The 8,575-nt window shown below is 49.9% G+C and overlaps 2 non-coding genes and 1 pseudogene across 2 annotated transcripts; 2 read left to right on the forward strand and 1 right to left on the reverse strand.

The window, feature by feature from the left end:
• Positions 1 to 1,523: 1,523 nt before the first annotated feature.
• LOC137353613 (putative nuclease HARBI1 pseudogene) lies at positions 1,524 to 3,816 on the reverse strand (annotated as a pseudogene).
• Positions 3,817 to 4,119: 303 nt separating this feature from the next.
• LOC137354849 (U12 minor spliceosomal RNA) lies at positions 4,120 to 4,270 on the forward strand. Its single transcript, XR_010970503.1, has one exon. It is a non-coding gene; the product is annotated as a U12 minor spliceosomal RNA (small nuclear RNA).
• A 3,921-nt stretch (positions 4,271 to 8,191) lies between these two features.
• Positions 8,192 to 8,318, forward strand: LOC137354850 (U12 minor spliceosomal RNA). The gene has a single exon (XR_010970505.1). It is a non-coding gene; the product is annotated as a U12 minor spliceosomal RNA (small nuclear RNA).
• Positions 8,319 to 8,575: the final 257 nt, after the last annotated feature.

The raw sequence follows: 8,575 nt of genomic DNA on the forward strand, positions 1-8,575 counted from the left end.
ACAATTGCTGGAATATTGTCAGGGCCCATAGCCTTTGCAGTATCCAGTGTCTTCAGTCGTTTCTTGATATCACGCAGAGTGAATCGAATTGGCTGAAGTCTGGCATCTGTGATGCTGGGGACTTCAGGAGGAGGCCGAGATGGATCATCAACTCGGCACTTCTGACTGAAGATTGTTGCGAATGCTTCAGCCGTATCTTTCACACTGATGTGCTGGGCTTCCCCATCATTGTGGATGGGGATATTTGTGGAGCCACCTCCTCCAGTTCGTTGTTTAATTGTCCACTACCATTAACAACTGGATGTGGCAGGACTGCAGAGCTTAGATCTGATCAAAGCAAAATACTGCGGATGCTGGAAATCTGAAACAAAAACAAGAAATGCTGGAATCACTCAGCAGGTCTGGCAGCATCTGTGGAAAGAGAAGCAGAGTTAACGTTTCGGGTCAGTGACCGAAGAAGTTCCGAAGAAGGGTCACTGACCCGAAACGTTAACTCTGCTTCTCTTTCCACAGATGCTGCCAGACCTGCTGAGTGATTCCAGCATTTCTTGTTTTTGTCTTATATCTGATCAGTTGCTTGTGGGATCGCTGAGCTCTGTCTATCGCATGCTGCTTCCGCTGTTTGACATGCAAGTAGTCCTGTCTTGCAGCTTCACCAGGTTGGCACCTCATTTTTAGGTACGCCTGGTTTTGCTCCTGGCATGCCCTCCTGCACTCTTCATTGAACGAGGGTTGGTCTCCTGGCTTGATGGTAACGGTACAGTGGGGGATATGCCGGGCCATGAGGTTACAGCTTGTGGTAGAGTACAATTCTGCTGCTGCTGATGGCCCACAGCGCCTCATGGATGCCCAGTTTTGCATTGCTAGATCTGTTCGAAATCCATCCCATTTAGCACGGTGATAATGCCACACAACACGATGGAGGGTATCCTCAATGTGAAGACGGGACTTTGTCTCCACAAGGACTGTGCAGTGGTCACTCCTACCAATACAGTCATGGACAGATGCATCTGCGGCAGGCAGATTGGTGAGGACGATGTCAAGTATGTTTTTCCCTCTTGTTGGTTCCCTCGCCACCTGCCGCAGACCCAGTCTAGCAGCTATGTCCTTCAGGACTCGGCCAGCTCGGTCAGTAGTGGTGCTACCAAACCACTCTTGGTGATGGACATTGAAGTCCCCCACCCAGAGTACATTCTATGTCCTTGCTACCCTCAGTGCTTCCTCCAAGTGGAGATCAACATGGAGGAGTACTGATTCACCAGTTGAGGGAGGGAAGTAGGTGGTAATCAGCAGGAGGTTTCCTTGCCCAAGTTTGACCTGATGCCATGAGACTTCCTGGGGTCCGGAGTCAATGTTGAGGCATTTCATGTTGTGTATTGAAAGAAACTGATCTGTATTGCACTTTGTGTAATGTCAAATCTGAACAAATTTTAAGAATAAAGTACATTCTGTGTATGAAGAGAGGGACAGACAGCAGGTGATAATTTTTCAGAGTTATATCTGTAAATTACTATTTGTATTCTTCTTGGGTTTGTTGTTGTATTTACACATGAGCTTGTAGACATTCTAAAATATTCAAAATAATGTTATGAACATGAGCTTCATTAACATTGCAACAGTTTACAAAGTAGAAAAATAGCTCATTAACACAAATGATATTAAAAGTCTTGCACTAAACAGCAGAAGTTAACCTTGCTCAGCAATAACCACCTCAAAAATATTACAATGAGTCTTTGCTGCTAAAATAAAATGTGGCTTGTTTCACTTTCCATCGACACGGGTCTTTCGTCTGATTTCCAGGGGGAGGCTGAGAGATTTTGTTTCTCTCAATGTCCAAATGCTTCAGTCACCAGCTGCTCTCTCGCTGCTCTGGCGGCTGCTCCCGGGGTTTCCTCAGGTGTTCCAGGAGGTGCGGCTCCAGCAACATCCACATCGGGATCCTCCATCTCCTCCGCAATCCCGTCTGCAGGGTGAAGGGTCAGTCCTTCCTGCAGGGCAAAGTTGTGCAATGCACAGCAGGCCACCACAATCCTCGAGACTTTAGCAGAGGAGTACTGTAAAGTTCCCCTTGAGCCATCCAGACACCGGAAGCGTGATTTCAGCACCTGGATTGTCCTCTCCACCGCCTGGTGCGTGCAGACGTGTGCGCGGTTGTACCTTTCCTGTGCTGCACCGTTGGTCCTGTGGTAAGGTGTCATCAGCCACGTTTTCAGCGGGTAACCCTTGTCACCTAAGAGCCATCCAGATATTCGAGGTACCGTACCCATCAAGTGATACAAGTTTGAGTTGCCGAGGACAAAGGCATCATGAGCACTGCCCCAGTGATCCGCATTCACATTCAGGATCTGCAGCTGGGCATCACAAACGATCATGACGTTCAGTGAGTGGAACCCCTTCCTGTTAACGTACGTACCCGGTGCCTTCAACAGGATGTGGGTTCCATCGATAACCCCAAGCACTTTGGGGAAGCCAGCAATCCTGTAAAATGTGATTGCCCTGTCCCTCACCTGTGCTGGGGACATGTCAAAATTAATGAAATCAGAAGCCCTACGGAAAATAGCATCCGTTACCTGGTGAATGCAGGCTCTCGCGGCACTCTGGGTGATGTTGCACATGTCACCAATACCTGATTGAAATGACCCGCACGCATAAAAATTCAGTGCCGTGGTGACCTTCATTGCCACTGACAAGGCAGTGCGGCATCGAGAACTTGGCTTGAGGTCCTCCTGTAAGATATCACAGAGGCGGCCGATTGCCTCCTTACTGAAACGCAGTCGCCTCACACACAACTCCTCCGACATCATCTCGAATGACATCCTCTCCTTATACACTCGCTGGGGTGGGTAATAGTGCCTGCGGATCAGCCGACGGCAATGGTGCCTGACTCTCCTTCGCTGTTCCCTGTATCGGGCCCTCGCATGACAGAAGGCATAAAGAGCAAAGAGTTGAAGAGACATGTGTCTCCCTTAATGGTTAAGGTGTTGCAGCACCTGTTAGAAAGATAGTCTCAGTTGTGAGCAGCATTTTAAAAGATACCATTTTTAAAAGTCACTTCAATCTTTCAAAAGAGTCTTTTACATTGAAACATCAAAGGATTTCGATAAATCTTGAATATACATTTAAAGATCTTTTAAAAGACACTTCAATCTTGTTTTAAAAAATCAGATAAATAAAATTCATTGAAGTCTGATAAGCCAGGCTAAAATGTTACAGACAATTAGCAAATAAATCTTGACATTTGAAATGTCTGCACTCACCTCTGGTAATTCCCTGTTCCCGTTCCTGCTCTTGTTCCTGTTTCTGCTCCTGCTCCTGTTCCTGCTGCTATTCCTGTTCCTGCTCCTGTTTCTGCTCCTGTTTCTGCTGCTATTCCTGTTTCTGCTCCTGCTCCTGTTCCTGCTGCTATTCCTGTTCCTGCTTCTGCTCCTGTTCCTGCTGCTATTCCTGTTCCTGCTCCTGCTCCTTTTCTGCTCCTGTTCCTGCTGCTATTCCTGTTTCTGCTTCTGCTCCTGTTCCTGCTGCTATTCCTGTTTCTGCTTCTGCTCCTGTTCCTGCTGCTATTCCTGTTTCTGCTTCTGCTCCTGTTCCTGCTGCTATTCCTGTTCCTGCTCCTGCTCCTTTTCTGCTCCTGTTCCTGCTGCTATTCCTGTTTCTGCTTCTGCTCCTGTTCCTGCTGCTATTCCTGTTTCTGCTTCTGCTCCTGTTCCTGCTGCTATTCCAGTTTCTGCTCCTGCTCCTGCTCCTGTTTCTGCTCCTGCTGCTATTCCTGTTCCTGCTCCTGTTCCTTCCCCACTGGAACCGTGGAACTGCTGAACACAAGATCAGCAAAAAGGCGAAATGAAACTGAAAGCTGCTGAGAGAGAACTACAACCCCCACAATCCCCCGCGGGCAGGAAAGACAGTTGTTCCCATAATGCCTCGAGGCTTCCTATTTTGCATACTGGAATCTTCTTATTTACATTACCGTATCGATTATTTTAAGAAAGGCTACGAACTCTGAACAGAGACAGGGTGCTAGTCTACACAAACTCTGCCACTCTGAGCCGTGGGTTGGCGGCGTCACCCTGACTGTGCGTGGGATTGATTGTGGCCTGATCCCAACCGCTGCGCTGATCTGGTATGCCTTAAACTAATGAGTAAGGAAAATAACGGTCCGGGGTGACGCCCGGGTCCTCGCCGCCTTGTGCGAGAGGAATTTTTGAGCGGGTAAAGGTCGCCCTGCTGGTGACTCACCTACTTTGTGGGATGCCGCTGTGCAGTGATTTGCCCGACCTGGTACCCATGCATTGGTTAAAAAAGAGCTTGAAAAGATCTGAATCTATATAAAAACTGTGAACCGACAGAGGGTGCTGTAAGAGCTATTATATAGGGAAGTTGCTATTAACAGAATAAGTGTTGCAACCTGTGTGGTGAGGCAGGCCACCTCTACAAAACCTGCCCCAAACACTGCCTCAGTTACGCTCAGGCTGCAAGGTCCAAGGAAAGGCCGGAACAACAAATGCGTCTGGTGCTGGGAAGGAGACAAACAACCTTCTCCGCAGCGAGAAAAGTCTACCTGAGAAGGAGAAGAAAGGGGAGGCAGCTGAAACCAGCGACCCAGCACCTACCCTGCAGAATCAATGGAGGAGGAGGAAGCAGATGGTGAAACAGGTCAGTGGCAAGAGGTACAAAAGAAAACCACAAAGAAAAATCTGCCAAAAGCGGAACAGGTCACTACCCAAACCAGTGGCAAGAGGGGGCTACCGTCTGAGACAGACTACAGCAGCTCCTCTTCCCTGGACGAGGAAGTGTCGGAATGACGGCTCCTGCAAAAGAGGCGACACAAGTCAAAGGTGCTGGAAGATAAAGCCCCCGGGCACTGCAAGCTGTGATGGGCCCAGTGCGCCCCAACGCACCCCAGCTCCGGGACATCGAGAGCAACAACACGTCTGGCGCACTCCAGCTCTGGGAAGCCGGGAGCAGTGATGTTTTCGAGGGGGAACAGCAGAGGACAGCCCAATCCTTGCTGCCTACAAGACCCCCCCTGATGTCACCCCAGCGGAACAAACCCTGCATGAGAAACCAGGAGGGGTTTCTGAGCCCAACGAACGTGAAACAGCTTGTGTACACTATGGGTATGCAGGAACATCCTGAAGGACTGGGACTAGCAAGGACAAATAACTTAAAAAATGGGTATAAGGATTGCTTCAATTAATGTGCATAGTGTTAAATCCACTACGCAATGTGTTTCAACCTTGGATTACCTCGCCAAGGTCAAAGCCGACCTACTGTTTCTGCAGGAATGTGGAATACCACATCTCAGCACCTACAGGCAATGGTTGTGATGGTGGACCCACGGGCCATCGATCTGGTCAGGGGGTAATGATTGCCATTCCTCCGGCCTGGGTATTCTGCTGCGGGGAGGTAACTTCACGATTCGGCAGTGATGACAGCAAACTGGGCACTACGTCCAGATTCTTAAAGAGTAAAAGATGCCAAACTGCACGACGTCTTCAGCAAACCTGCAGACGGAGCGCAGCGCAGATACACATGGTCAAGATCGGACGGGTCTGCCCGTTCCAGGATTGACTTCCTGTTTGTGTCCCGTGCCATCACGGTCAGATCCACCGACATCAAGCCGGTGTTCTTCTCTGACCACTGCCTCTTACTGGCCGACTGTCACTTACAGGACAACCAGCGGGTTGGCAGAGGGACGTGGAAGCTCAATGCGACACTGCTGACCCCAGAGAACGTTGAGGAACTCAAAAGGGATTACAAAGGTTGGAGGACCGTGAAACCCCTCTTTGAGTCTCCAGTTCACTGGTGGGAAGCGATCAAGGAGAACATCAAGAGGTTTTTTATCTACAAAGGTGTTCAGAGGGCGAGAGAGAGACAGAGGGAAATGTCCCAACTCCAGAAAAGTTTGCAAAATCTGCTCCGGCTGCAGTCGATGGGGGTCCAGGTCAAGGAGGATCTCCAAGAGGTGAAGAGCCAGCAGGCCTCGCTCTTTGCCACAGAGGCCTCCAAGATCATCTTCCGGTCCAGAGTCCGCTCCATCGAGCAGGATGAGACGTGCTCGCGTTACTTCTTCCAAAAGGTACACAGAGAGAGCTCTGTTATCAGCAGCCTGAAGGAAGAAGATGGCTCGGTATCGTCTTCACAGTCCGACATACTAAGGATCAGCAAATCCTTTTATGCTGGGCTGTATGACACGAAGCCCACAGACAGCAGAGCCTCCCAGTCCTTCCTGTCATCTATCACAGAGGTCTTAGATGACAGCAGGAGGGAGAGACTGGACAAGCCGCTAACTCTGGACGAGCTGACAAAGGCCGTCGAGTCCTTCGAGACGAGTAAAACTCCCGGAAGCGATGGCTTACCGGTTGAGTTGTACTCGGCCCTGTGGGATTGAGTCGGCCCAGACCTGCTGGAAGTATACGAGAGTATGCTCCTGGGAGAGGGCGGAAATCAGAAATTGGCGGCCCATCTCACTGCTTAATGTTGACGACAAGATTCTGTCCAAAGTCATAGCCAGTCGGATCAAGTCTGCTCTGGAGTTGGTGATTCACCCCGATCAGACCTGTACTGTACCCGGCAGGAAGATCTCTGATAGTCTCGCGCTACTCAGGGATCACCTATGTACGGGACAGGAGGGTGGACACCTGCCTCATCAGCCTGGACCAGAAGAAAGCTTTTGACAGGATATCGCACACCTACATGATGGATGTGCTTTCCAAAATGGGGTTTGGGGAGGGAATCTGCAATTGGATCAAACTGCTCTACACAAACATCAGTAGCGCAGTCTCAATCAACGGGTGGGAATCTGAAAGTTTCCCGATCCAATCCGGAGTCTGACAGGGCTGTCCTCTGTCCCCGGTCTTGTTTGTTTGCTGTATGGAACCCTTTGCTGAGTCTATTAGGAAGGATGCGAGCATAAGAGGGGTGACAATCCCAGGCAGCGGAGGCAGTCAGGTTAAAACCTCCCTGTACATGGATGACGTCGCCGTCTTCTGCTCGGATCCGCTGTCCGTGCGCAGACTGATGAGAGTCTGCGACCAGTTCGAACTGGCCTAGGGAGCCAAAGTTAACCACGGCAAGAGCGAGGCCATGTTCTTTGGGAACTGGGCTGACCGATCCTTTGTCCCCTTCACCGTCAGGTCCTGAAGGTGCTGGGGATATGGTTCGGAAGGGCTGGGGCGTGCACCAAAACATGGGAGGAGCGAGTAGCCAAGGTACAACAAAAGTTGAACATGTGGGGGCCTGGTCACATTGCCGCGGAACGCTCCGTGCAGTTGGGCGGTGCCGTACCACCTATCCTTCGTGGAGCAGTTTCTGCGGGAAAACACCTTTGACCACCGGTCCATCAGGCAGTGGTCTGCACGGAATGTCCTCAAGGCCCTACGGGAAAAGGAAATGGTGGATCCTGTCGGATGGTTCCCCGAGCAGACCGTCAAAGTCATTTGGCGGAATGCCTCATCACCAGAACTTTCAAACAAGCACCAAGACGTAGCTTGGCTGGTGGTGAGAAGGGCCCTCCCCGTCAGATCCTTCCTGCACGCCCAGAGAGTCTCACCCCTCCACACAATGCCCTTGAGGTGGCTGTGGTGGGGAAGAGACGGTCGCCCACCTCCTCCTGGAATGTGCCTTTGCAAAGCAGGTGTGGAAAGAGATGCAGTGGTTTTTGTCGAGGTTCATCCCAAGCAGCTCTGTAACACAGGAGTCTGTGCTCTACGGGCTGTTCCCAGGGACGCACACCGAGACAAACATCAACTGCTGCTGGAGGGCTATCAATTCGGTGAAAGACGCCCTTTGGTCTGCCCGAAACTTGCTGGACTTCCAGCGCAAAGAGTTGTCCATGACCGAGTGTTGCAGAATGGCACATTCCAAGGTCCAGGACTACGTGCTGAGGGACGCACTAAAGCTTGGGGCAGCCGCAGCAAAGGCTCAATGGGGAAAGACCACAGTGTAAGGTTCCCCCACCAAGCTAGACTGAGGGGCTGGATCCATGGGAAACCCCTCGAACTGGATCCAGTATATATTTGTTTGCTGTAAAATGTATTTGACATGAAAAATGAAATGGAAGGGTTGTGAGGCAACTCGCTCCTGTATTGAAGGAAACTGATCTCCCTTGCACTGTTTGTATTGTTTGACTTGGTGCTGTTTTTGAATTGTTTTGTAATGTATTCTTTACAGTTTTTTACGAATAAAGTATATTTTGGAAATTAAAAAAAAGATGCCCGGGTCCTCGCCGCCTTGTGCGAGAGGAATCTTTGAGCGGGTACAGGTTGTCCTGCTGGTGACTCACCTACTTTGTGGGATGCTGCTGTGCAGTGATCTGCCCGACCTTGTACCCATGCACTGATTAACAAAGAGCCGGAGAAGTTAGTGAAGTGACGTTGTAGATAGAGATGTGAGTGTATATAAAAATCCTTAACAGTCTCAGGGGATGAAAGAGTGAATATGTAGGGAAGTTGCTGAAAAAAGTGCAGAAACAGAAGTACTGGATTTCAACTATCCTAATAATTTAGTATAAAGGGTGCAAAATTCTTAAAATGCTTTTAGCAAAGCTTTTTTTTAGCCAGTACACAGCAAGCCCAAC

Source organism: Heterodontus francisci, chromosome 41 (assembly GCF_036365525.1).
Source record: "Heterodontus francisci isolate sHetFra1 chromosome 41, sHetFra1.hap1, whole genome shotgun sequence".
In the NCBI taxonomy this organism is placed as follows: domain Eukaryota; kingdom Metazoa; phylum Chordata; class Chondrichthyes; order Heterodontiformes; family Heterodontidae; genus Heterodontus; species Heterodontus francisci.